The sequence below is a fragment of the Xenopus laevis genome, chromosome 6L, assembly GCF_017654675.1.
Source record: "Xenopus laevis strain J_2021 chromosome 6L, Xenopus_laevis_v10.1, whole genome shotgun sequence".
In the NCBI taxonomy this organism is placed as follows: domain Eukaryota; kingdom Metazoa; phylum Chordata; class Amphibia; order Anura; family Pipidae; genus Xenopus; species Xenopus laevis.
In genome coordinates, this window is record NC_054381.1 from 13,389,958 (window position 1) to 13,416,841 (window position 26,884).

General features: G+C 41.1%; 1 pseudogene; it reads right to left on the reverse strand.

The window, feature by feature from the left end:
- Positions 1-637: 637 nt before the first annotated feature.
- LOC108718731 lies at positions 638-25,874 on the reverse strand (annotated as a pseudogene).
- Between the last annotated feature and the right edge of the window lie 1,010 nt (positions 25,875-26,884).

Below are 26,884 nucleotides of genomic sequence, written 5' to 3' on the forward strand. Positions count from 1 at the left end.
TATGCCGTTATAGGTTACAAAATACTGAATAATTATGGGCAGTTGGTCAGTTTTAAAACCAGGGGAAAAAATGTGCACAGACTCAAAGTCCACACTGGTGTCTTTGAAAGTTAGGGGTAGTTGGCAACTATTGTTATGCACTTTCCCACAAGTGAAGTGTGGGCCGGCCCGATACCCATGGGACCCGTAGGGTTGGGCAGGTTCGACCCGACCTCACTTGTTCTCTTGTGAGAAGACTATCAACTTCTGACTTCCTGTTTTATATACTTGTGCCTGGTCCTGCCCCTTTTGTGATGTCATCAGCTGGGCGGGTCTAAGACGAGCAGATCATTAACCAATTTGGCCACCAAATCTTCGGTCCAAATCAGGATGATCCCATTATTCTCCAAATAATCATGATCATGCCTAGGGAGACTGTTTGAAGAATACCATAACAAACCACATCAATGTGCTGATGCCTCAACAAATGGGATTATCTAGTCTGCCTAATAGATATCTGGGAGAGCCCCAAACATGGGACAATGAGCTGCCAAGTCAGAAGCCATTATCAGCCTGTGTATGGCCAGCTTTTCAGAACCATCTGACAGCCAGCAACACTACATCAGCCCTATGAAATGGACTAAATTTGTGGGCACAGCACAGTATATATATAATGTGTGCAGCTTGCTTAAAATCCTGAAATATTATAGAAAAAAAATCCCAAGCTTTAATGACTTTTAATAAGGCAGATACATAATTGAAGTGCTACTTCTAAAAGGACTTTTAGCTACAAAAGTAAAAAGAGAAGCTCACAGATACTGTGAATAAAAGGCCAATAGATCACAGGACCGTTTATCAACTGTGGTGCTCTCGATGAAACCAAAGTGAGCCGACAGCACTCCATTGCCAGTGCCCCCGCTCATATGAATGAAAAGCACCACGGCACTAAATATGACCTGTGTGCCTTTAGCTTTAAACAACCATCAGAGAAACTGAACCCCTGATTCTGCAATTCTAAAATAACGTTTGACGCCATTTCTCGTTTTCAGATGGAAGGACATGATGGAATATATCTGCTCGTTATTCCTTTGTTCTTTCGAAAATAAAACCCTGTGGGCTGCCACCTGCTGCCACAGTTTGCAAAGGTAGGGTTTGTAGCCCACGCTGCAGCTGTTCTGCTTGACCGATCGTGAATGACCTTCGCCGCCATCGTTTGGGGGCTTCTGCATGAGGGCTTGGGTCGACGCAAACAGAACCAACTGGTATTCTTTGAGAAGTTTGCTGAGCAGCTCGGTGCATTTCCGCAGGTTACTTTCTTGCCTTCGCAAAGGTCTCAACTCCGTTATTCCTGTCTATCCAGTAAAAGGCGGATATACTGTCTATGATCAAGAGACAAAGAGATGGGTGGCTACAAAACATGTTCTCAAGGGAATAGAGCGTCAGCAACAGTTGGACACTGCTATTGCAGTGCACCAGGAAGAACCTGCCCAGGCATTGCTTTACAGTTTCTTCCGTATCCTGCAACAGCCGATGCTCAAGTATAGTGACCAGACGGAGCATATCAAAGTGATAGTCTGTGTCTATATAGATCACTTCCACCTGAAGACCACCTTCCGACTTTGTCAGAATACAGCGTGCTATTAAATGGCAAAGCATCTCTGTCTTTCCTGTGCCTTCCGGGCCGTAGAATTCAACAATTTCACCTGTGGAGGGATATATATATATATATATATATATATATATATATATATATATATAGTGAATAAAGTACCCCCTCTTGTAAAATATAAGGATATTATAAGTTACCGAGGAGTTTCATGACCATACAAAGCACGAGGCCGAAGTCCGAGTGTTTTTAATCAGGTCATGGAACTCTGAGGTAACTTCTAATATCCTCATATTTTGCAACAGAGGGTACCTTATTTATTATAATACACACGTTTCACTGAGTCTTGTGACAGAAATGACATCACTACTGACCGTTTATAACTGATGACATCAGTACTCACCGTTTATAAGGATATAATTTACAAGATATTCATGGCTTTTGGGTATTATATATACAGTATATATATATATAAAAACACACAATTATATCTTCTTTTTTTCCACCCCGTTTTACTTTTCCATTTGTACTCAATCAGTCCTCTGCAGTTATTACTTAAAGGACAAGGAAAGGTAAAGTCAGTTTGTTTAGGGGACCCACCCAGTGAGTTGAAATGCTTACCCCATACCCCAGGCTGGTGTGATTTTTAAAGTGGAGATGCATGAGATAGGATATGTGATTAAAGTCACTATAATTGGCCATACATATGGAGATCTGCATGTTTGGTGAGGTCGCCAGACCAAATAAGTGGACCTGTGCTTGATATGCCCACCTTGAGGAGAAAACGGGTGGTCGGATCGAGGACTGCATCAACGAATCGATGCGATCCTCGATCTAACAGGATTTTTAAGGCTGGCTGATCGACATCTGGCTGACTTTCAGTCAGATATCGATCAGGGAAGCCCGTCGGAGGGCCCCATACACTGGGCAATAAATTGTTGCCTTAATCTGTGGGCATCTTATATCTGCCCGTGTATGGGAGCCTTAAGAGCGCCTTCTAAATTGAAACCTTCCCAGAGCCTTTCTTTCTTACACCTTTACTGCACCAACTCGTGTGGTTCATGGCATGTTCATATTTGTTCCCATCAAACTTTCCCAAAGAGTTCGGGGTCTGTTCCTGCACCAAGGCTGACCTGGAACAAAGGACTGCTGGGAACAAGATGGCAGCTGCCTGTCCTGCCATAAACTATCCAGGGCCAGTGCAAGTTTGAGAGAAGTGCATTGTTGGCCCAGAGTATGGGGTCAGCTACTAAATTAACAGGGGGGTCCCTAACAAATTGTTTCCCCTAAAACACAAAAAGGTAATATTTCATTTACAGTTTCTCTATTACATCTGTGTTTCCAAACCTGCTACAGGTATGGGTCCTGTTATCCAGAATGCTCGAGACCTGGGGTTTCCATAATCTTTCCGTAATTTGGAACTTATAACTTATACCTTAAGAGGCCCTTTAATCAAAGGTCAAATTTCGAATTCATTTGAATTCTTTTATATTCGAATGTACTCACAATTCGGAGGTTATTTAAGAAGAAATTCAAATGGCTAAAATTCGATCGAATGGTTCCAGCCCGAAAATTCGAATTGCATTTGCTTTGTACGAATTTAATTTTTCTCCAGAAAAACAACCTTGAATGTCAGGAAGGCTATTAACATCTCCAAATGGCTAAACCACCTCTGCCATTGACTTGTAAATGAACTCGGCAGGTTTTAGGTGGTGAATATTCAAATTAGGACTGTTTCCATGGTCGAGGCGTGATACATCTCACATTAAAATTTACATTCGAATTGGGGGATTAAAATTTGAATGTGTGAATTTTGAAACCTGAAAATTCAATTTGAATTTACTATTCAATCCTTGATAAATCTTCCACTAAGTCTACTTAAAAATGATTTAAACATTAAATAAACCCAATAGGCTGGTTTTGCTTTCAATTAGGGTTTCCACCTGGCCAGTATTTTGCCAGCCTGGCTGGTAAAAATGATTTTTGATCCCAATGTTATTAATAAGGAAAAAAGATAAATATATAGGAAGGCCAGTATTTTTTTCCAAACAATGTGGCAACCCTACTTCCAATAGGGATAAATTATATCCTAGGGGCCCATTTACTTAGTTCGAGTGAAGGAATAGAGGAAAAATAGTTCAAATTTCAAATGTTTTTTTTTTGGCTACTTCGACCATCGAATGGGCTACTTCGACCTTCGAATCGAACAATTCGAACTAAAAATCGTTCGACTATTCGACCATTCGATAGTCGAAGTACTGTCTCTTTAAAAAATTCTATGGGAAGGTCCCCATAGGCTTCCTAACAATTTTCTGATCGAAGGAATATCCTGGATTAAAATCCTTTGAATCGTTCAATTCGAAGGATTTCATCGTTCGATTGAACGATTATTCCTTCCATCGTTCGATCGTAGGAATAGCGCAAAATCCTTCGACTTCGATATTCGAAGTCGAAGGATTTTACTTAGACGGTCGAATATCGAGGGTAATTAACCATGGGTAAATCTGCCCCCTAGTTGGGATCAAGTACAAGCTACTGTTTTATTATTACAGAGAAAAAAGAAATATGTTTTAAAATTTTGAATTATTGCATTAAAATGGACTCTACGGAAGATGACCTTCCCATACTTCTGAGCTTTCTGCATAACGGGTTTCCAGATAACGGATCCTATACCTGTACTAGGAAATGCTCGGCTCTGGACACTTATCAGCCATGATTCTGAATTACCAACATGACTGACATCAATGGTCCTTTCCTGTCTCATAACTACGGCTGAAATGATTGCTTTGTCTTGGGCGTGAAAATGCCCAAAGTCGAATATGAAGGGGGCGGGATTAGAAACAAATCAGAGGTTAAGCATCCAAACTGCAATGTTACAAAAAAATTCATATCTGTGGGGGTCCAAATTGGCAAAGAAAGTAATTCAAGGGTAGATTCTATGTAAAATAGCCTTGTACTTTAAGATTCCATGGGATCAGTGCTGACTGTGAATACAATGTTGTTATTATGGAGATACGGAGAACCTTGGCTGCTCTGAGTTGTTTTCTCTATTTTCTTCTTCTTTTTTACGTGGTTTTTCTGATTTTTATTGACTTCACCCATGCTTGTCTGTATCCAAAGCACCATCAATTATTATTGATCTCCCTGTTGATTTCTAAAATGCAATGCCTGCTTTCCCAACGCTACACTTTATTCTCTGTAACGTGCATGAAATTAGCATTCTCACAGCAGAGAAGGGAGGGAATGTCAAGTATAAACAAGATAAGGACATACATAAGAAATAGATGCATCAGGCAAGAGTGTTTAGCATTATAAAGAGATGTTTGCTTTTCTACTGAGGAGCTGGAGGCCCTGGGGGCTTGTTGTGGCCTCAGGCTTCCCAGGAGCACCACTGACTTTTTTGTTTGATATTTTAAAGGGATGGTTCACCTTTCAGTTAACTTTTAGTATGTTATAGAATGACATTCTAAGTAACTTTTCAATTAGTCTTCATTATTTAATTTCTATTGTTTTTTTTTAAATTATTTGCCGTCCTCTTCAGACTCTTTCCAGTTTTCAAATGGGGGTCACTGACCCCATCTAAAAAGAAATGCTCTGTAATGGCAGAGACACACAGGCAGATTCGGGGAGATTAGTCACCCGGCGACAAATCTTCTCTTCTTCAGGGCGACTAATCTCCCCGAACTGCCTTCCGAAGTTGCCTCACGAGGAAACTCTGGGCGACTTCGGAAAAACGAAACGCTCTGAGGGCCATCCCGCCGGTGATTTTCATTCTAGCCGGCGGGAAGGCAGTTCGTGGAGATTAGTCGCCCCAAAGAAGAGGAGATTTGTCTCCGGGCGTCTAATCTCCCCGAATTGCAGTGTGTGTCTCTCCCCTTAAACTACAAATGTATTGTTATTGCTACTTTTTATTACTCATCTTTCTATTCAGGCTTCTCCTATTCCTATTCCAGTCTCTTATTCTATTTAATGCATGGTTCCTAGGGTAATTTGGACCATAGCAACCAGATTTCTGAAATTGCAAACTGAAGAGCTGCTGAAAAAAAAAGCTAAATAACTCAAAAATCACAATTCATAATAAATGAAAACCAATTGCAAATTGTCTCAGAAGATCACTCTACATCATACAGGGAGGCACATTTATAAATATTTGAATTTTGAATTCACGTTTTTTTTATGCACATGAATTCGATTGTACTCGAAATTGAATATTCAATTATTATAAAAATAGAATATCTTTAACTCGGACGAATTTTGCGGAGTAGAAAACTATAATTGAATTTGACCAAACTCGATTTGAGTTTTTTCTCCGAAAAAAACTTGAATGTCAGGAAGGCTACAAACAACTCTCGAAACAAATCTCGAATTAGAATTTTTTAAAAACTTGAATCGAGTTTGGATAATTTCCTAGTAGAATTTGACAGTTTTGACCATAGAAAAATTCGATCCTTATTAAATCTGCCCCTAAAAGTTAATTTAAAGGTGAACAACCCCTTTGATATAATCTAGAACAAGAACATCTGATATATGTGATAACTGGCACATGGCAGAGTATAGGTATGGGACCTGTTATCCAGAATGCTCAGGACCAGGGGCTTTCCGGATAATGGATCTTTCCATAATTTTGATCTTCATACCTTCTACTAGAAAATCATTTAAACATTTAATAAACCCAATAGGCTGGTTTTGCCTCCAATAAGGATTAATTGTATCTTAGTTGGGATCAAGTACAAGCTACTGTTTTATTATTACAGAGAAAAAGGAAATCATTTTTAAAAATTTGGAGTATTTAAATAAAACAGAGTCTATGGGAGAAAGCCTTTCCATAATTCAGAGCATTCTGGATAACGGGTTTCCGCATAACGGATCCCATACCCGTTAAATGTGAAAATTGATCGTTGAGCTACTTAGGAAGTTTATCCACTGACTACTGAGTTCGAATATGAGTATTCAGCAATGGTTATCCCATTTTGTCAAAATATACAGCATTCCTCCCCTGCAGAAAAGAAAAGTTTCTGACATGGGTTAAATGTGCCTTTAAAATGGGTTAAATGTGATGCCTTTAGTTTCTGCTGAATGAAGCTGCCGTGCACATTCCCACATACAGCAGCCCTGTGTATACTGCCAGAGATGAGGTGCTGTCTAAAGGTGGCCATACACGGATAGATCCGCTCGTTTGGCGATGTCGCCAAACGAGCGGATCTCCCTCCGATATGCCCACCTTGAGGTGGGCAATATCGGGCTGATCCGATCGTGGGCCCTAGGGCCCAACGATCGGATCCTTCACGTTCGCAAACGGGCGGTCGGATTGCGGGACCGCATCAACGAACAGATGCGGGCGCGATCCGACGGGATTTTTAACCCCATCCGATCGAGATCTGGCCGACTTTCGGCCAGATCTCGATCGGGGAAGCCCGTCGGGGGCCCCCATACACGGGCCAATAAGCTGCCGACACAGTCTGTCGGCATCTTTTATCGGCCCGTGTATGGCCACCTTAAGAGACAGACTGTAAAGGTGGGGAAGAGGCATCACAACGTAGAACAATTTGACATTTTTAGGTCATGTTTTCTTTTTGTTGCCCTTTAACAGACGATTCAAAAAACTATGGCCTGAGGAGCTTTACTGCAGATGGCCACTTGGAAAAAAGATTAGAAATGTTGTTATGGGATGGGGGTACCCCCCAATACTCGAGTCTTACCTTGCCCTTTAAACGACTCAAAAAAAAAATCAAAGAGTCTCCAGAAACCACTGTTTCCACCAGCATCCTTGAGATGCCAGGGAGCTGCAGTTCAATAGCGTCGAGAAGGCAGCAGCTTGCCCAGGATAGCTTTATCATAAATAATCAGCTTAAAAGCTGTCTCGTTCTTACCATGAACTGGGCACCCTTCATCGGCAAACAGCAGTGGCTCAAGATCCTTCAGGGAATTGCGGCCTTCCAGTCTAGCGAGGAGCTTGGGGAGAGAAAAACCTCATCTGTTAATGTGTTAATATCACTTTAAGGGCAGAGACACACGTTCAGATTCGGGGAGATTAGTCGCCCAGCGTAAATCTCCTCTTCTTCGGGGCGACTAATCTCCCCGAACTGCCACCGGCGGGATGGCACTCAGAGAACTTTGTTTTCAGTAGTTGCTCAAAGTTTCCTTGTGAGGCAACTTCGGGCGATTTGGGAAAACAAAGCACATCCCGCCATCGATTTACATTCTAGCCGGCAGGAGGGTTGTTCCGGGGAGATTAGTCACCCTGAAGAAGAGGAGATTTGTCACCGGGCGACTAATCTTCCTGAATCTGAGCGCGTGTCTCTGCCCTTAAGGAACACGTTGCCTCAGTGTGGCCCCCATAGAGTCTTTGTCCCACCAACAAGCCCAGTATCACCAGACCAGAAGCTACAGCTAAACAGGTGGACATACATAAATAATGGGGGGCTGAGGGAGGCCAGACAGTGATACACCTGTAAACATCTGCAACATGTCAGCATCACTTTATACAGGCATTGCACCTTAAAGGAGAAGGAAAGTTACAGAGACATTTTATTGCCAATAGATAAGCCACAATAGTGCAGCTATGACACTATATTTATTCTGCAGAATGCTTTACTGTACCTGAGTAACAGCTCTAGACACTCTCTCTCTGTGTGTTTAGGATAGCAGCTGCCATATTAGCTTGGTGTAAAATCACTTCCTGCCTGAGTCTCTCCCTGCTCACTCATAGCTCTGGGCTCAGATTACGGCAGGGGGGGAGAGAGAAGCAAACTGAGCATGCTCAAGCCCTAGCCCTGGAGGTTTAAGCTGAAAACAGGAAGTCTGATACAGAAGCCCATGAGTACACAATAGAAGGAAAGAAATGTGGTGTTTCTTTTGACAGAGGACTCGGATCAGCATTACTTTGAGGGTTTACTGGTGTATTTATATAGACCTTTCTGATAAAGCTAACTTCGTTTTAACCTTTACTTCTCCTTTAAAGGGGTGGTTCACCTTTAAGTTAACCTGCTAGAGTAATTTGGACCCTAGCAACCAGATTGCTGAAACTGCAAACTGCTGATCCGCTGAATAAAAAATGAAAATGTGTTGCATTTTGTCTCAGAATATCACTCTCTACAACATACTAAAAGTTAATTTAAAGATGTGGTTCACCTTTAAGTTAACTTTTAGTATGGCCAATTCCAAACAATGTTTCAATTTCTTCATTAAATTATTTTTAGTTTCTAAATGATTTACCTCTTCTTCGGACTCTTTCCAGCTTTCAAATGGGGGTCATTGACCCCATCTAAAAAACAAATGCTCTGTAAGGCTACAAATGTATTGTTATTGCTACTATTTATTACTGATCCTTCTATTCAATCCTCTCCTGTTCATATTCCAGTCTCTTATTCAAATCAATGCATAGTTGCTTGGGGAATTTGGACATTAGCAACCAGATTGCTGAATTACAAACTATAAAAAACAAAAAAGATAAATCAAACGCTAAATAACTCAAAAAAACACAAATAATAAAAAATGAAAACCAATTGCAAATTGTCTCAGAATATCCCTCTCTACATCAGACTAAAAGTTAATTTGAAGGTGAACAACCCCTTTAAAACGATCCTTTAGTATGAGACAAAACAGTGGTATGCTATGCAATTGGTCACTTTTGTAATTGGTTTTAAAATTCTTTAAATTTTTTGTTGTTCAGCAGTCAGGCTTGGAATTAAACATTCGCTGGTCGCTAGTGCTTAATTCGTCTAGCAACCGGGCAGCAGTTTGTAAGTCAGAATTAAATACGAATAATAGAAGGACTGAAGGACAATGTAGTTGTTTCTTGAAGTAAACAAGCAAATTAAAGCAGATTCTTGTCTCACATTCAGGTCCTATAGAGTCACTGTTTGCAGAGGGGAAGCTAGTCAAATATGGATTCTTTTTATAAAGTAAAAGGCCAGAATGCAAGTGTTCCACCAGGGGCCCCTCCATAGAGAGTATTCCAAGCTCCTGCCAAGGGCCACAGCCTATAATGTAACCCCTATCCTGTCTCAACCGTATTGTTATCTAGAAATCTTTGCACTACAACTTCCTGCTTCCCCCACACACACTGATACATCTCTGACTCCATTCCAGCAAATCCAGCCGCCAGACACTGGCTAATACCTGAGTACCAGACTCCGCCTGATGGGAGTCGTCGCTCATACTGATCACGTGCCCCGCTCACGCACGACTGAGGATTCCCAGAAACACAGCGCTCCTTACGACTCTCTTCCGGGTTTTGCGGTGACGTCAGGTTCGGGGGGAGTCGCGTGATCCCGTCGGCTGCCAGGCTGACTGTCAGTGTCAAGAAAGGGCCTGAGGGGACAGGGCGGGGATGTGACGTCAGGTGGGTGACTGGTGTTTCTGTCAGGCTCGTACCCGAAGTCAGAGCGCGCTCCCTTTCTGTAAGCGGCTGAGCTTCTAAATTAGCAGAGAAGGAGATGAAATGAAATGACAAGTATAAAACTATAGGTTCCATGCAGGATGCTGCTACTTTACACAGTGATTTGTCTAAGTTGGGAAACTGGCCAGCAAACTGGAAAATGAGGTTCAATGTTGATAAATGCAGGTTATGCACTTTGGCAAAAATAATATAAATGCAAGTTATACACTAAATGGCAGAGTGTTGGGAGTTTCCTTAAATGAGAAGGATCTAGGGGTCTTTGTAGATAACACGTTGTCTAATTCTGGGCAGTGTCATTCTGTGGCTACTAAAGCAAATAAAGTTCTGTCTTGTATAGAAAAAGGGCATTAACTCAAGGGATGAAAACATAATTATGTCTCTTTATAGGTCCCTGGTGAGGCCTCGTCTGGAGTATGGGGGCAGTTTTGGACTCCAGTCCTTAAAGGAGAAGGCAACCCTTTTGCAAAAAAAACCCTATAGACCCCAGGTAGACCCCCCCTCCCTCCAGGCTAGCCGGTAAAACACCTGCCAAGGCCGGGGCCGGTATTACAAATTTACCGGCAATGCAATTGCCGATAATTTGTAATACCCTTTAAAAAAGCCCCTGGCCTGCCCCAATTCGCAAAGAACTTACCTTTTTTCCAGCGCTGTGGACGTCTCTGCGATGTTGCTCCGCCCCTTTTGCGGCACACCACATAGCTCCGCCCCTTTTACCATTACGGACCGCCCCCTTTTGGTGCCCGCCCCCCACTGGCCGGTAAAACATTTTAATAAAGGTGGCAACCCTATACTTACCCCTCGTTGCAGATTCTTCCAGCGGAGTTAAACGCATCCATCTTCTGAGTCCTCTGTAAGCTGACTGGGAGCTCGGTATTTCTGCGCATGCGCAGTTGGAGCATTTTGCCGGTTTGTGACAAGCGTGCATGTGCGGAATTACACGGAAATTCCTCCCAGTCAGCTTACCGAAGACGCAGAAGATGGATGCGTGGAACTCAGAATACTGTCAACTTCTGGAGACCTCCAACTAGGAGCTTTTTTAACGGTAATAGAGAATTTCCTACTCAATGTTGGATAGAATTGGAACAAAAATGGGATTATTTTTCTTTAAAAGCAATTTCATAGGAGCAAAATCTGGATGGATCAAGGCTATAAACTCTTCTGGGGTTTGAATAAGTACCTTAAAGTTTAAGGATTTGTTAATACACATTTTGTTCTTCAGATGCTTGAGCTTGGGGGTGGGATAGGATGCCAGTCCAATTCCCGTTTCACCTTCTAATTATGTATTTGTTACTTTGAAGGTGGTATATGGGCTCAGTAAGTGCTGTTAAGGGGCACCTATCATACAAAAAATGTTTTCCTCACCAGAAGTGTGGAATAATAGAGCCTGCCAGGTCTGGATTGGGATTCAAAATAGGTGCTGGCATTTCAAATACACAGAGCCACAAATAGTCCTCCAGCAACCATCAGGATTGAAGGATGGGATGTTGAAAAACAATAAATTCTAAGCAATCCAGCAAAAAAGTGCTACAAATAAGGACGGTAATACCTCCTGATGGCAATTTGAAGTCATTAAATATAACCTGCAAGTAGGATTTTGGCAGCTGCTGTCCCTATTCAGGGAGCTATTTGGGAAATATCCTAAAGTGACTCTGAGGGTATGTTTCAGTATTTGTTGTAGCTAGAGCTACCTTGCTGGGAATAATGGCCGTGCAGTTCCCATTGGTATTTATGCCAGGGGTCCAATATCAATTAAAGAAAACAGAACCACAAAGCAGTCAATTGACCTGACATAACAATCCCGAAAAGTGCAACTTGGCTATCTGCATATATAGGGCCATCAGCAGGCAAATGAAAAAAGTATTTTACACATGTTCTTGCTTTTTAATTATCGGCACAATTCACATATATAATGCTTCCTTTGTCACCTGTAGTGCATGTGTATTACGCTTCCTTTATCCTCTATTGATTTAGGCACGCCAGGTTCTCTTTCATGTCAGCCTTTGATTCTTCACATTTCTTTATTATGTTACACTTCATTTAACTATCCGTAATGTCCCACCGGTCTAAATAAAGAGGAGCCTTGTACATCAATATCTAAGCGCTGGAACAGTACAAAACTGTCATTTTCTGGAATTGTATTGGTGCTCAGCTCAAAAAATGACTGCTCTGTTGGCCTTTTTATTGTCTGAAATTCTATCAGTTGCCCTGCTCTTTTTGGATGCTCTCATGTGCTATACGTATATAATCAATAATTTCTCAATACACAGTCAAGAGGCTTACAGATTTAGCTGAAGGGGGGGGTTGTTTGGGGATTTAGTGCTACTGAATTCACATCAGAACAAGCAGGAAACCACTGTTATTAAGATAAATAATAAAATATCTTAGAGCAGCTAAACACGGGCAGATGAGGGGTTGGGTTGGAGAAATAGGGGCCCTGGGGCAACGTAACAAAAGAAGTCACAAAACAAATAACTGACTGATGAGATTGGTTGTGTGTCAATTGTGCACTATTATTGATATATAACATATGTCTATTGATGGTTATTAAATTGGCCAGAGATGATTTTTGTGTAAAATATGGGATCCATTATCTGGAAAACCCGAAATTTGCGTTTAAAAATTCACTAAATTTTATTTAAACAATCATCGTTTCTGTTAATCACCATTACCCAATATGGAATTAAATTAATTAATTATATCATTTCATGCATTAAATTAAGTTTATGAATAAACCACAAGTTCATATAAGTTCATCTCTACGCCATAAATCAATGGTTTAAACATTTCACGTGGTGAATGGATTAAATAAACCGCAATTGAAAATAAATTCATCTATAGCCTATAAATCAGAAATGTAGGCATTTCATGTAATGAATTAATTAATTAGACCACATTTGTGTATAAATAGTTCTGCGCCATCCGATAAAATAAATTAAATTGATGAACTGTGCCAACAGTCCAGTATCAGAAATAAATTATAGAAAAGTCCCTGTTAAAAATAGAAAAAATAGAAGAGGAGAAGTTATAAAGTGCCCGTGCTGGTTCCTCAATCGGAGGACTTTCTTTGGTAATTGCTGTGATGACCGGTATTCGGCCAAATCTTTCGCAAAGGATTCGGGGGTTCGGCCGAATCCAAAAAAGTGGATTCGGTGCATGCCTAATCCAAATTACGGAAAGACTCCTTATCCAGAACACCACATGTCCCAAGCATTCTGGAAAACAGCTCCCATACTTGTATTTTGGTATTTTGGCTCATCCCTACAATAAACACAAAAGGTCGCAAGAGGGCATAGAAGTGGCTTGTTCTGCAGCGTTATGGCCACTAAAACTGAATTAGGGCTGCAGCAACATAACACTCATATTATTTCAAAGGTCCCTTTAAATGAATTTGAAGAATATGCTGGTGCTGCCGCAGTAATTCAGTTGTACAGAATGTGTTTCACAAGCGAATCTATTTTTGCTGAGTGGGGTGAGATCACAAGAATCCAGCTAACTGCATCTAAAATGTAATTTCACTCACTTCACCTCTCTTTTCTCGGTTGTCTTGTTACAGGAGCCGATAATTCCTACCATCATTTTGAAGCTGTTTTTAAGCGTATTTGTTATTATACTTCTGATCCTGACCATATGTTCCATTTTAGACAATGTAACAGTTTTTAAAGGAGAACTAAACCCTAAAAATGAATATGGTTAAAAACGCCATATTTTATATACTGAATTTATTGTACTAGCCTAAAGTTTCAGTTTCTGAATAACAGAAATGATTCAGGGCTTCAAACTTGTCACAGGGGGTCACCATCTTGGAAAGTGTCTGTGACACTCACATGCTCAGTGGGCTCTGATTGGCTGTTGAGAAGCTAAGCTTAGGGCTCGTCACTAATTATCCAGCAGAAAATCAGCTTCCCCTGTAATATAAGCTGATGCTACAGGTTTGCTGATTATTAAATTCTGATTCTAATTGTACTGGTTTCTGTGCTGCCATGTAGTAATTATGTGTATTAATTACTAATCAGCCTTATATTGTGACATTTCTATTCTATGTGTACTGTATATTGTGAGTGGGTCCCTAAGCTCAGTAAGTGACAGCAGCACAGAGCATGTGCAGTGAATCAGCAGAAAAGAAGATGGGGGGCTACTGGGGCATCTTTGGAGACACAGATCTTTGCTGCTAAAGGGCTGTGGTTGCCTTGTGCTGGTACAGAAGCGCAAAATATAATGTACAACATTTCTAGCTACATTTTTGGTTAAGCTTTAGTTCTCCTTTAAGAATCTGTGCTTTTTGTCCTTCGCAGGCCTGTTAATTACAGAACATACATAATTGGATTGGGGTTGGAGGTCCGGGGTGCACAGGAGCTGTCGATTTAGGGGCATGCACCCCCCACGCCCTCCACATACCTTATTCTTTCTGCAGCCGCTATCAGGGCCACATGGGGAGGTAAGAGTGTTATTTGGGGTCTTGGCAGGGGGGGAGGTGCTTGGTTCTGCACATCCTTGGTAAAGCCTGTCTGCTTTAGTTGCTTTTCACAGGTATTAACAATTTATGCACCATGAGTCACATGCATTCAGTTCACATTTTCTGTAGCAGCTCAACGACAACACAATTCTGCTGGTAGAGAGTGCGGGGGCTCAGAGCACCACAGGGAACTTACGACAGATGTGAATTCTGTGGGTGGTTACACTGTCCACAACCTACTGACACATTACACATTACACATTACATTATTACATATGCTGCTTGTGTGTGTTTCGCTCTGGGCGACGACTTCAAATGTGTTAACACATATTTTCCATTTTGTTGCTTATATATTCTAAGTAATAGAATATGTATATATATTTATTTATATATACATGTGTAAATAGAACGTGCCCTATTCTATTCTGTGCAATGAAGAGCTGGCTACAGCAAGTCACTCATTCCTACAAGTGAATTTTATGTTAGGTATGTGTACCTTTTACATTTAAAGGACAAGGAAAGTTAAACTAAAGAAGTAGCTAGAAATGTTGTACATGGTGTTTTGTGCTTCTGTACCAGCCCAAGGCAACCACAGCCCTTTAGCAGTAAAGATCTGTGTTTCCAAAGATGCCCCAGTAGCTCCCCATCTTCTTTTCTGCTGATTCACTGCACATGCTCTGTGCTGCTGTCACTTACTGAGCTTAGGGACCCACTCAAAATATACAGTACATATATAGATATATAGAATATGTCACAATATAAGGCTGATTAGTAATTAATACACATACTTACTACATGGCAGCACAGAAACCAGTGTAATTAGGGTAAGGGTTAGCCATTGATGGCCAGCCCCTCCCACACATGTTATAAAAAGCCATTGGTGATCAGCCCCCCGAAAGTAAAAAAAAAAAAGATGGCCATTGTTGGCCAGGACCCTCCTTTAAGTTAAAAAAACAAACATTGGTGGCCACAGGCCAGGCCCCCCCCAAAAGTAAGTGAAGCATGGCCGGGCCACCCTAAGACAAAAACCCGCGGGACCCAGAACAACTGTGCCCACCTGATTGTGGCCCTGCTAGCAACAGACCAAGACTCCAAATAGTAATTTCCCCCTTAAAGCTCAATTGAAACCTGAATAAGTAGATGAACAAATCAGAGGATGTAACCTAACGCATTTCACTTATCCCCATTGTTGCAATATTCCAGCTTAGGCGAATTTCTTATCAACTGCTCTCCAAGAAGCTTACAGCTCAAAGCTTATTACACCACTGATATTTTCCCATATGGATACTTGATATCCTGGCTCTAACCCTCTATAATGTTTTTTTTTTGTATTTTTCTAGGAATTATTAGAATCCTTCATGCCAGTTTCTTATATTCTCTTGGCTGTGCTACAGCGAGCGGCATATGTAATAACGGTTTTATTATTCACTCTAATGAAAGTTTGATCTTAGGATATATATATATATATATAATATATGAAGCGCCAACCCAAGAGCAAAACATTCTTGCTTTATCTGGAAGGAATATCAAAAAATAAAGCGTGAGAAGATCATGGCAAATGCAATCCATGTACAGCTACAAAGTAAAAATTAGAATTTCCAGGGAAATCTTGCAAAAATTTTGAGAAAAGAAACAACAAAAAGCTATGGATAGTGAGAGGCAACCGCTGGCAGGTAGAAAGGCCTAATGGGAAACTTTCTCAGAAATCTAAATCTAGAAGTCTTAATCCTTTGAAATACAGCAGTGTGAAAATGTGGTTTGGATGCCAGCCCAAGGCAACCACAGCCCTTTAGCAGTAAAGATCTGTGTCTCCAAAGATGCCCCAGTAGCTCCCCATCTTCTTTTCTGCTGATTCGCTGCACATGCTCTGTGCTGCTGTCACTTACTGAGCTTAGGGACCCACTCACAATATACAGTACACATAGAATAGAAATGTCACAATATAAGGCTGATTAGTAATTAATACACATAATTACTACATGGCAGCACAGAAACCAGTGCAATAAGCATCATAATTTAATAATCAGCAAACCTGTAGCATCAGCTTATATTACAGGGGAAGCTCATTTTCTGCTGGATAATTAGTGACGAGCCCTAAGCTTAGCTTCTCAACAGCCAATCAGAGCCCACTGAGCATGTGAGTGTCACAGACACTTTCCAAGATGGTGACCCCCTGTGACAAGTTTGAAGTCCTGGATCATTGCTGCTATTGACAAGCTGAAACTTTAGGCTGGTGCAATGAATTCATTTAATAAAATATGACATTTTTAGCCACATTCATTTTTAGGATTTAGTTCTCCTTTAAGGGGGTGGTTCACCCTTCATGTAAGTTGTAGTATGTCATAGAATGGCTAATTCTGAGTAACTTTACAATTGGCCTTCTTTTTCATAGTTTTTAAAATGATTTGCCTGCCTCTTCCAGCTTTCAAATGTTGGTTGCTGACATCACCTAAAATCACAAATGCTCTGTAAGGCTACAAATGTATTGTTATTGCTACTTTTTATTACTCATGTTTCTATTCAGACCTCTCCTATTCATATTCCAGTCTATTCAAATCTATGCATGGTTGCTAGGGTCATTTGGACCCTAGGAACCAGATTGCTGAAACTGCAAACCGGAAAACTGCTGAATAAAAAGCTAAACAATTGAGAACCACAAAAAAAAAAATAGAAAACCAATTGCAAATTGTCTCAGAATATCACTCTCGACATCATACTAATAGTTAATTTAAAGGTGAAAAACCCCTTTAATCTCCCGACTTCTGCTGTGTTGTTTCAGGATTCATAACCAGCAGTGCAGCAAATATAAGCAGTCAGGGAGACACTGCTTTTAATGGCAATTGCACATCCGCTGAAAATTTGCCTTTGACAGAAGTTGCTTAGAATGACATTTTTATCCATCATTCAAAAATTTGTATAAAAAACCCATAAGCGTAACTAAATATTATTATTTCCTATGAACACAGAGTGTGAAGAAAGCCCAATGCATTGGGGAAAGGGCATTATTATCAATAGGAGCGTGAATAGGGGTGAAAGGAGTTCTAGTCTTGTTTTTATTTTGTGTTTATTCATTTTTTTCACAATTAATTGATTGTGATTGGAGTAAGCCTCTCTGAGCAATTGTGAGATACGGACTGTTGCTAATTAGCTCCCATGAGCGTAAATATCTTTGTACTGCTTCCACTGGGCACACTTCCAAAGAGGGTATTGAATGGCAATCAGTATCACTGAATAGCAGGCCTTGTTACATATATCTGCATGGGAAAATGAAATCGCATGTAACCCCTTCATCACTGTGAAACCTCTCATAGCGACTGCCTTCAGTCTAATAGCAGTCACCGGCTGATGCCTATAGCAGCACATATATTTAGACTGTAAGCTCTATGGGGCAGGGACCTTCTTCCCACTATGGAGCAAATTCACTTAAGGGTGAATTCACCCAGTTCTTTGCGGGACAGTCCCAATTTTGACACCACAACCCGCAGTCCCGGATTGTTACTGAAATGTCTTGATTTTCTCTTTGATCCCCTGCACTGAACCTGTGGCTAACCTCAATCAATGGGTCCCCTATCTAACTGGGCCTAGGGGCCTACACTGCCTTATCCTATGGACACATATATTCACCCTCTGATCTGAGAGGGTGTAGGAGAGAGATCTAGAATATCTTATAAGTAGGGATGTATGTATCAAATCAAGGATTCAGTTCAGTATTTTTCAGCAAGATTCAGATTTGGCCGAATCCTCGTGCCTGGCCAAACTGAATCCAAATCCTTAAAATCGTGATTTTTTGTCACAAAACAAGGAAGTAAACATTTTTTAATGTGTTAGTGCGGCTCTATTTTCCCTTCCCACACTCATTTGTATATGTAAATTAGGGTTTGGACTAGGGTCAGCATTCAGCTGGATCTTTTAAAGGATTCGGGGGTTCAGCTGAATCCAAAAATAGTTCAACCCTACTTATAAGTGACTTATGGTGCTCTGGCTGCTCTAAGCCACCTGTTTTTATTTCAGGGAAACAGCAGTAGGTCTAGGGTCTATAGTTATGTGGGTAGGAGGAATCTAGTTTGGGTACCCTCTAGTTTGGGTACCCTCTAAATAGTTAAACATTTAACAGTTTCTTTATACTTAGGCAGAACCACAGTGATAGAAAGCCCTTGCCTGCTTTGATAGGGGCAGAAGCCCACCCTGTCCCATTGGGATCACCGGAGAACTTTCAAAAGCGACTTTGAGATATTTGTATGTTTTCCATTCAACTGAATGTGCAGTGACTGCAGTGGTTGGGCTAAGACTAAATACATGGAATACTCTTGCTATGGCAAGACATATTGGGACAGATTCACTAAAGGGCGAAGCGGCTAACTCCAGCGGCATTTCGCCAGAATCCGCAGGGATATCGACAATTTACTAACAGGTGTAGGCGACAATTCGCTAGCAAAACGGGACAGTCGCTAGCGTTCGTTCGCATTCTACCGCCAGATGACTTTTTACTCTAGCGAATGGGCGTAACTCTGCAAATTCACTAAGATTGCGAATTTTACAGAATGTTACCTCTTTCACCAGAGTTGTCAGGTTCCTTGGACATTTTTATAATTTGTATAAAAAGTGTCCACTTCAAGGATGTGCACCAACATCCCTAATAAAGACGTCCATACGACTTTAATGTACCTGCCCTATTCAAATTGACCTAAGCGTAAGAGGACTAACGAAGTTTCGCTAGGCAGAAGCGATCGCTAGCAACAGTTCACTTTGAAACGCTAGCTCTGCCGAAATAACACTAGCAAAAAGTCGCCATGTTCGGCGCCCAGGATGCAACATTTTAGTGAATTAGTGTAGTGGTAACGAATTTGCCCCTGTCGAAGTGGCGCGAAGTGTGTTGAAGCGTTCACTGGGGACAATTCGCCCATTAGTGAATTTGCCCCATTGTTCCTTTTCCGTAGATATTGGAAATTCTTTCTATGCTGGGTTAACCCAAGGCCAGAGGAAAGGGAAGGAAATTTTTATTTCCGACGTTGGAGGAATGAACTCGTCAGCGCAGACAGTTACCATTAGGAGAAGTCACATCTAATGTTATCACTCCAGGTAACGGCAGAGGACGTGACAGCAAATTACGGCTTCTGGAATCCCGTCCCATAAAATGTATCTGTCAGTTCCATAGTAATTAAGGTAACTACTGCCGGATTTTTATGACAGCCTTGTCTTTATTGCTGGGATTTCATAATTGGATTTGTCTAAAGGAGTCAAGGGCATGACATATCCCACGTTATTGCTGGTGCTAAGATTTCCCCCTCAGCTCTTTATTAACTGCTCAGTGTATTAATGTGGACTTTTCAGTATGTAGGAATAATGCAATTTATATCCAGTAAAGGGGTAAGTGAAAATACTGAGGTTTTCGCGGAACTCAAGCTCGGCGTGTGAGCATGTGTATGACAGTATGTTAGGGTTTGTGGCACAACCGTTATTTCTTGGTATTGTTTATCTGTATAGCGCCAGCATATTCCATAGAGCTTACAGTCTACCATCTACATACAGTCAACATGGTTAAAGGGATGGCTCACAAAGTTATTTGTAAATGTAATCGCTATTGAAAGCAGTTCCCGTCTGTCCCTTTCTGTTCTCTGGTTCTGACTCTTGAAACAATGTAGCCAAAGTCAGTTCTCCTCCAGGTCTCTTAAAAGGGTGGTTCGCCCTTCAGGTAACTTTTAGTATGTTATAGAATGGCCAATTCTAAGCAGCTTTTCAATTGGTCTTCATTTTTTCATTTTTATTTAAATAATTAGCCTTCTTCTTCTGGTTCTTTACAGCTTTCAAATGGGGGTCGCTGACCCCCATCTAAAATATAAGGCTTCACATTTATTGTTATTGCTACTTTTTATTACTCATCTTTTTATTCAGTCCCTCTCCTATCCATATCCCAGTCTCTTATTCAAATGAATGCATGATTGCTAGGGGAATTTGGATCCTAGGAACCAGATTGCTGAAATTTAAAAAATGAAAACCAAGGCAAATTGTCTCAGATTATAACTGTCTACATCATACTAAAAGTTAACTTAAAGGTGAACAACCTCTTTAATGAATCTGCCATTGTGTACTGGGGAAGAACACCCAGTACCCATAGGAAACCCAATGCAGACTCAGGGAGAACATAAAACTCCTTGCACTGGTTAGAACCAAACCCAGCACAACAGTGCTCTGGGACAGCAACTCTAGCCACAACCAACTGCCTGGATAGTGCCATGCAGGGAATAATGTACCTCCTACTGTAAATGATAAGGATATTAGAAGTCACTGAGGGGTTCTGTGACCATATAAAGGCACAAGGCTGCAGGCTGAGTTATACAGGGAACTCTGAGTATCACTCATGTATTATAAGGGATAATGTACCCCCTACTCTAAATGATAAGGATATTAGAAGTCACTGAGGGGTTGTTCTGTGACCATATAAAGGCACAAGGCTGAGTTATACAGGGAACTCTGAGTATCACTCATGTATTATAAGGGATAATGTACCCCCTACTGTAAATGATAAGGATATTAGAAGTCACTGAGGGGTTCTGTGACCATATAAAGGCACAAGGCTGCAGGCTGAGTTATACAGGGAACTCTGAGTATCACTCATGTATTATAAGGGATAATGTACCCCCTACTGTAAATGATAAGGATATTAGAAGTCACTGAGGGGTTGTTCTGTGACCATATAAAGGCACAAGGCTGAGTTATACAGGGAACTCTGAGTATCACTCATGTATTATAAGGGATAATGTACCCCCTACTGTAAATGATAAGGATATTAGAAGTCACTGAGGGGTTCTGTGACCATATAAAGGCACAAGGCTGCAGGCTGAGTTATACAGGGAACTCTGAGTATCACTCATGTATTATAAGGTATAATGTACCCCCTACTGTAAATGATAAGGATATTAGAAGTCACCGAGGGGTTCTGTGACCATATAAAGGCACAAGGCTGCAGGCTGAGTTATACAGGGAACTCTGAGTAATACTCCAGAAACATGACATCTTTTTCAAATTGCACTTCAGGCCCATCTCTACAGTTGCAGGGACTGTAATGCATATTGTTTTGCCTTTGTTCAATGTGAGAGTATGGATTCAGATTATTTTGATGATTTTTGTATGCCATCTGTCACGAGAAACAAAAGAAACATATTTAGTGTGTCACAGTGCCATCTAGTGCTTAGCAAAGGTAAAGCACAAATACATATTTTGTATATATAAATACTGACCCAGACCCGCACCTGTCTACAACCCTCGCTGCCCCTGATCTCGCCAACCCTCCAGCCACATTTGCGGCTGCCACTATAAGGCAGGTTTGCATAGGGCCTGGGGGGGGGTTGCGACTGAGGCGGGGGCCTGTAGGGGGATTGCAGCAGAGGCAGGGGACCCAGAGGGGGTCGTTGCCCCGTTGTGTAAGCCTCAGTGGGCCTCCAACCCTCCAGTTTGATGCTGGATATAGATGGTGGGATGATGGGAGTTGTACGGGGCTGGGCCCACAGGAACATCTGGTATTCTGGTACGACAGTCTGACCCTGATTTAAATGCATGCAGAATAGGGCTATCATGTATGCACCATAAGGCAAATGTAGGTGTATCCGAGACCATTTTATGGGAAAGGGTACACATAAGGTGTTGAAATTAATTGGTGGTGATTCTTTATGGTTTGATGACTTCTTAAAATGTAATATTGAATGAATTGGCTTCATTAAATAGCTGGGTCTTTGGGGAACATTTGCAGGACAGGCAGAAGCTCATGAGAAACCTTGCAGTAGGCAATGGGATAAGAAGGGGAGCGCAGACTGTGCAAAGGTGTATTCTCTGACCCCAGAGTTAATAGTTAATCATTTGAATTTCATTGAGAGAATTGAATTTAATTGGAGATAAAGTTGGGCTCCAGTGAAGGCATTTGCCCAGGGGAACACTGCTAATAAGTAGCATTAGAACAGACTGAAGAAGTGAAAGTGAGCCGAGTGCAACACCTGTAAATAGTGAGTAGCAGCAGTAGGGAACCTGGTACCTGTGATTTAGCTCAGTGCTTCCATCTGCTGGGACTTACCTGAGATATGTGTGGCCTCACTAGGAAAAACAAGACAACATGGTTTGTACTATATTTCTATGTTCTTCAAAAGCAACGGTTCAATGTTCTCTAGGCACCGTCAATAACCTGAGGATCCTTCCAGGGATATTCTTCTTTCAACCCCCATTTGGTGCTTCCCAGCTGCTTTTGATGTTTCATATCCTTCATTGGTTGGTTTTTGTCAGTTGACTATAAATAACATGAAAAATCTATCTATCTATCTATCTATCTATCTATCTATCTATCTATCTATCTATCTATCCATCCATCCATCTATCTATCTATCTATCTATCTATCTATCTATCTATCTATCTATCTATCGTCTGTCCGTCTGTCTATCTATCTATCCATCTATCACTTCTCTCTCTCTCTCTCTCTCTCTCTCTCTCTCTCTCTCTCTCTCTCTCTCTCTCTCTCTCTCTCTCTCTCTATCTTACCATCCATCCATCTATATATTATTCCAGGCATACATTCTGGAAAAAAAGCCTCTATGGGACAAGACATCAGGATACATAAAATTGGTGTTCTACTATATATATATAGCAGTGACCAGCTCCATGTTTTAGCTCCCACCCTCTCCAACTATAGTCAGGTTGATCCCGCACCCCCTCAGGGCCCCCCGGCAGCTCGCACACCACTCAGTTCTGCGGCCGTTTCCGGCCGTACGGAGGGGGGCGGGGCCCGGCTGCACGTCTCGCGCCAGGGCCCGCTCCCCTCTGGTTACGCCTCTGCCTTTGTAAAATGTATAATGAAGCAATAGAATTCTTAATGAATCAGATGAAAATTGAGCATAGGACTGGCCAGATATGGGATGACTTTGACGTAGTTGGCAGCTTAAATATATTGCAATATATGGACAAACAATCCCTGTTTTGTTTAAAGGGGAAAGCATTTTTCAGTAGCAGTATGCACAAAATGTCTCTGTCTTAAATATATTGATAATGGGTTGAGTGCTGAGGACTCTTGTAATTGTCTATACTGTATATATATATAAATATATATATTGTACAAATAAGGTCTGACCGATTCACATAGGAGACTGACGTTTCGACCTCTTCAGAGGCCTTGAAAATGTCTTAATTTTTCCTAAGTCCTGAGAGTGCGGACCTTATTTGTACAATATTGAATCTTATTTTGGACACTGCACCCAGGTGAACTTTGTGCCGTGAGTGCCGACTCCTCTCATAAATACATATATATATATATATATATATATATAAGCCCAACGTTTATATATATATATATATATATATATATATATATATATATAAACGTTGGGTACACAAGTATGAATAAAAGTTAATACATTCACGAAATTGGAGTGCGGGTCCTTTGAAGAGTAATATATACATACATATGTGTATGTAATCCTAAAGCCTCTTTAGGTCATATCTCAGTGCTTCAGTTGCATGTGCAAATTCTGTACATTAATCCTGAAAGTGCCTATGGAACTGCACAATAATATAACAGGAAAGTAATCGGAGTTATTCCATTATGTGCAGTTCATTACAATTTCCTTCCATTCTCCAAGCAGCACAGGGAATAGCCTTTAATAAATAAACAGTAGAATTTGCTGTAAGCTATTAATATATCCAAATGCACCTGCTGTGGCCCTTAGCAATACATCCGTTCTGGGTATTCTGCAATAAATTCCTCTTTTCATTTGGTTTTTCCTGTATGGATCTTGTACATTGGATTTATGTGTATATTTACTTCTATTGCTTTCAGCAGGGATGTTTGCTTTTATTACATATTGATCCCTGTGCAGTTCCTTGAGGCTTGAGAAAATAACAAACAAGGCACCTAGTATTTTATACATTCACTTTGTTTGTTTTAAGAGATGTGACATTATACAGAGACACTCCCTCATCTCTCATTGAATAGATATAGAGCGTTTTGTATTGATTTAGCCAAGTTAGATTTAATGTAACCTGATTCATTGTGATATTCCATATTTCTAATGTGACAGTCTTGATTTACAAAATTGTATTTATTTTGCTTTTAACTACATTGAAAAATTATGTCCTGCTTATCATGGTGCAGTCAGTGGCCTGCCTAAATAAAGTACCCATTACAGAAAGAGAAATCCATATAGGCAGTCACCTATAGAACCATCTGTGTTAATCATTTACTATTAATGTTGGATGGACCTGTGTCCCATTCCTAATGTTTCTGCTTGGATTATATTAAAAGGAGTCTGTCATTGTGCCCAATCCTGTGCTTTTTGAAAGAGCCAGGATTTCACAATGGAAGTGCTTTCTAATAAGCTGTTGTTTCTCCAACCCAGTGGGACTTGGATTTTTACTATTAAGTGCTATTTTCATATATACCAGGAAGCTGTTATCTTGTGTCAGAGAGCTGTTATCTGGTTACCTTCCCACTGTTCTGCTGATTGGTTGCTGCGTGGAAAGGGAGGTGTGTGGTTTCACTCCAATTTGAAGTGCAAGAGTGACTGAAGTTTATCAGAGCACAAGTTACATAACTAAAGGCACCTCGGAAACTAACAACACGTCTAGCCCCATGTCAGATTTCAAAATTAAATATTTAAAAAGAATATGTTTGCTCTTTTGAAAAATGGATTTCAGTGCAGAATTGTGGTGAAGCAGCACTATTAACTGGTGTGTTATGAAAAAACTCAAACATTTCTTAAAGGAGAAACAAACCCTTAATAAAAAAATCCCATACCCCCATACCCTACATAGACCCAATCCCTCCTCCTCAAAAAAAAAAAAAAAAAAAAAATCGGTTTTAATTGTGTTATACTCTTTATCTTCTAGAAAACATCATCTCATTGACCATACAGGAACAAAAGAATAGATGGTCGTATATATATCTGTGTATTATTATATACTATGATGAAACACATGAAATCCCATTTGTTGGTGATTACTATAGTAATGTGTATAAATTATATACAAACCCTGAGATATGGATGTTTAAATTCTAATATATGCAGTTATGGGTGGTGACCACTAGTTGATTTGGGTATAAAAAGGGAAGTGCTAATGATGCTTTGTTAGCTTGAAAAAGGACCGTGTGGGTCCGAAACGTCGCTATGCTGTACTTGGAATAAAGGCGGTTTTATTATTCATTTGGAGTGCTGCAATCTTTGTATATCTGCAGTTGAAGGTATGTGGGGATGAACACATTCCATTGCGGGCACCCTATGAAGGAAAAATTCTTGAATGTGTCAAGTGTGCTGGATAATTGATCCAATCCCTCCTCACCCCCAGCTTAGCTGCCCCCCCGGGCAAATACCCCTAACTCTTTACTTACCCCTCTGTGCAGATTCTGACCAGCGGAGTTCAGGGGCGCCACCTTCAGCCGCTTCGGTAATCTTCGGACCATTGCCTCTTTACTGATTACCCTTCCGGATCCTGACTCTGTATTGTGCTGTGATTGGTTATTGACCTTGGCCTGTTTCACGACTATTCTTACTCGTTCCCCACTCCTCCTGCCACCTGTTCTGTTTCCCTTGCCTGCCAGGACCCTCGCCTTGGTTCTCTCACTTTAAGACCTGGCGGCATCCGAGTAGTGAAGGGCTCCTAGAAGCGTGAGCCGTCACCAGAGACCTTGGCGACTGATGACAGGTACAAAGAAGAGAGGAGAAGGCAAAGTAAGAGTAAGAAGAGACCTGGGAGGAAACAACAGAAGAGAAAGAAGAGAATGGGGTTGAAGAGAAGGGTTAGGGTTCGACAGCCAGAGGAGAATATGAGATATAGAAAGACTGGATAAAAGACATGGGAGAACAGGGTCGGACTAGGCTGGCGGGACACCGGGAACAAACATGGTGGCCCCAGACCCACTGCCTCCATGAAGCCCTTGCCTGTGGCTTGTGGTTGTGGCTCAGCTGGGGGCTGGAGGGGGCTTTGCGGTGGGGGGGCCTCTGAGGCAGTGGCCTGGTGTGCCCTGGGCCACCAGTCCGCTGTGGGAGAAGGCCAGAGACAAAAAAGACCAGAAAGAACAAAAAAAGTAGCAATGTAATGGAGAACTTGAAGCAGTTGTAGAAGAGAATTTTCTGTTCTGTTGGTTTCAGATTGTTCCCCAAAAATAAGGACTCTTTTCAGTTGCTTTCCATGTTTTATTTGTGACCGGTCTTTCCAAAATTGAAGATTAAAATTTGCTGTTCTTGTCCCCGGTGTATCAGTCGGGCAGCTCAGTGATTCAGATTGTGAACTGTTACAATTTGCTGCATTAGTCAATACATTTCTCATCTGTATCTGTGGAATATTAGCAACTATAGAATCAATGAAAAATGAAATGGTAGAAAATAGAAAGTCAAAAAAAAATCTGAAACCAACTGGGCTGGAAAAAAAAGTGTTGGAGGGTAAACAATGCCTTTAATTGCTGTATGTACT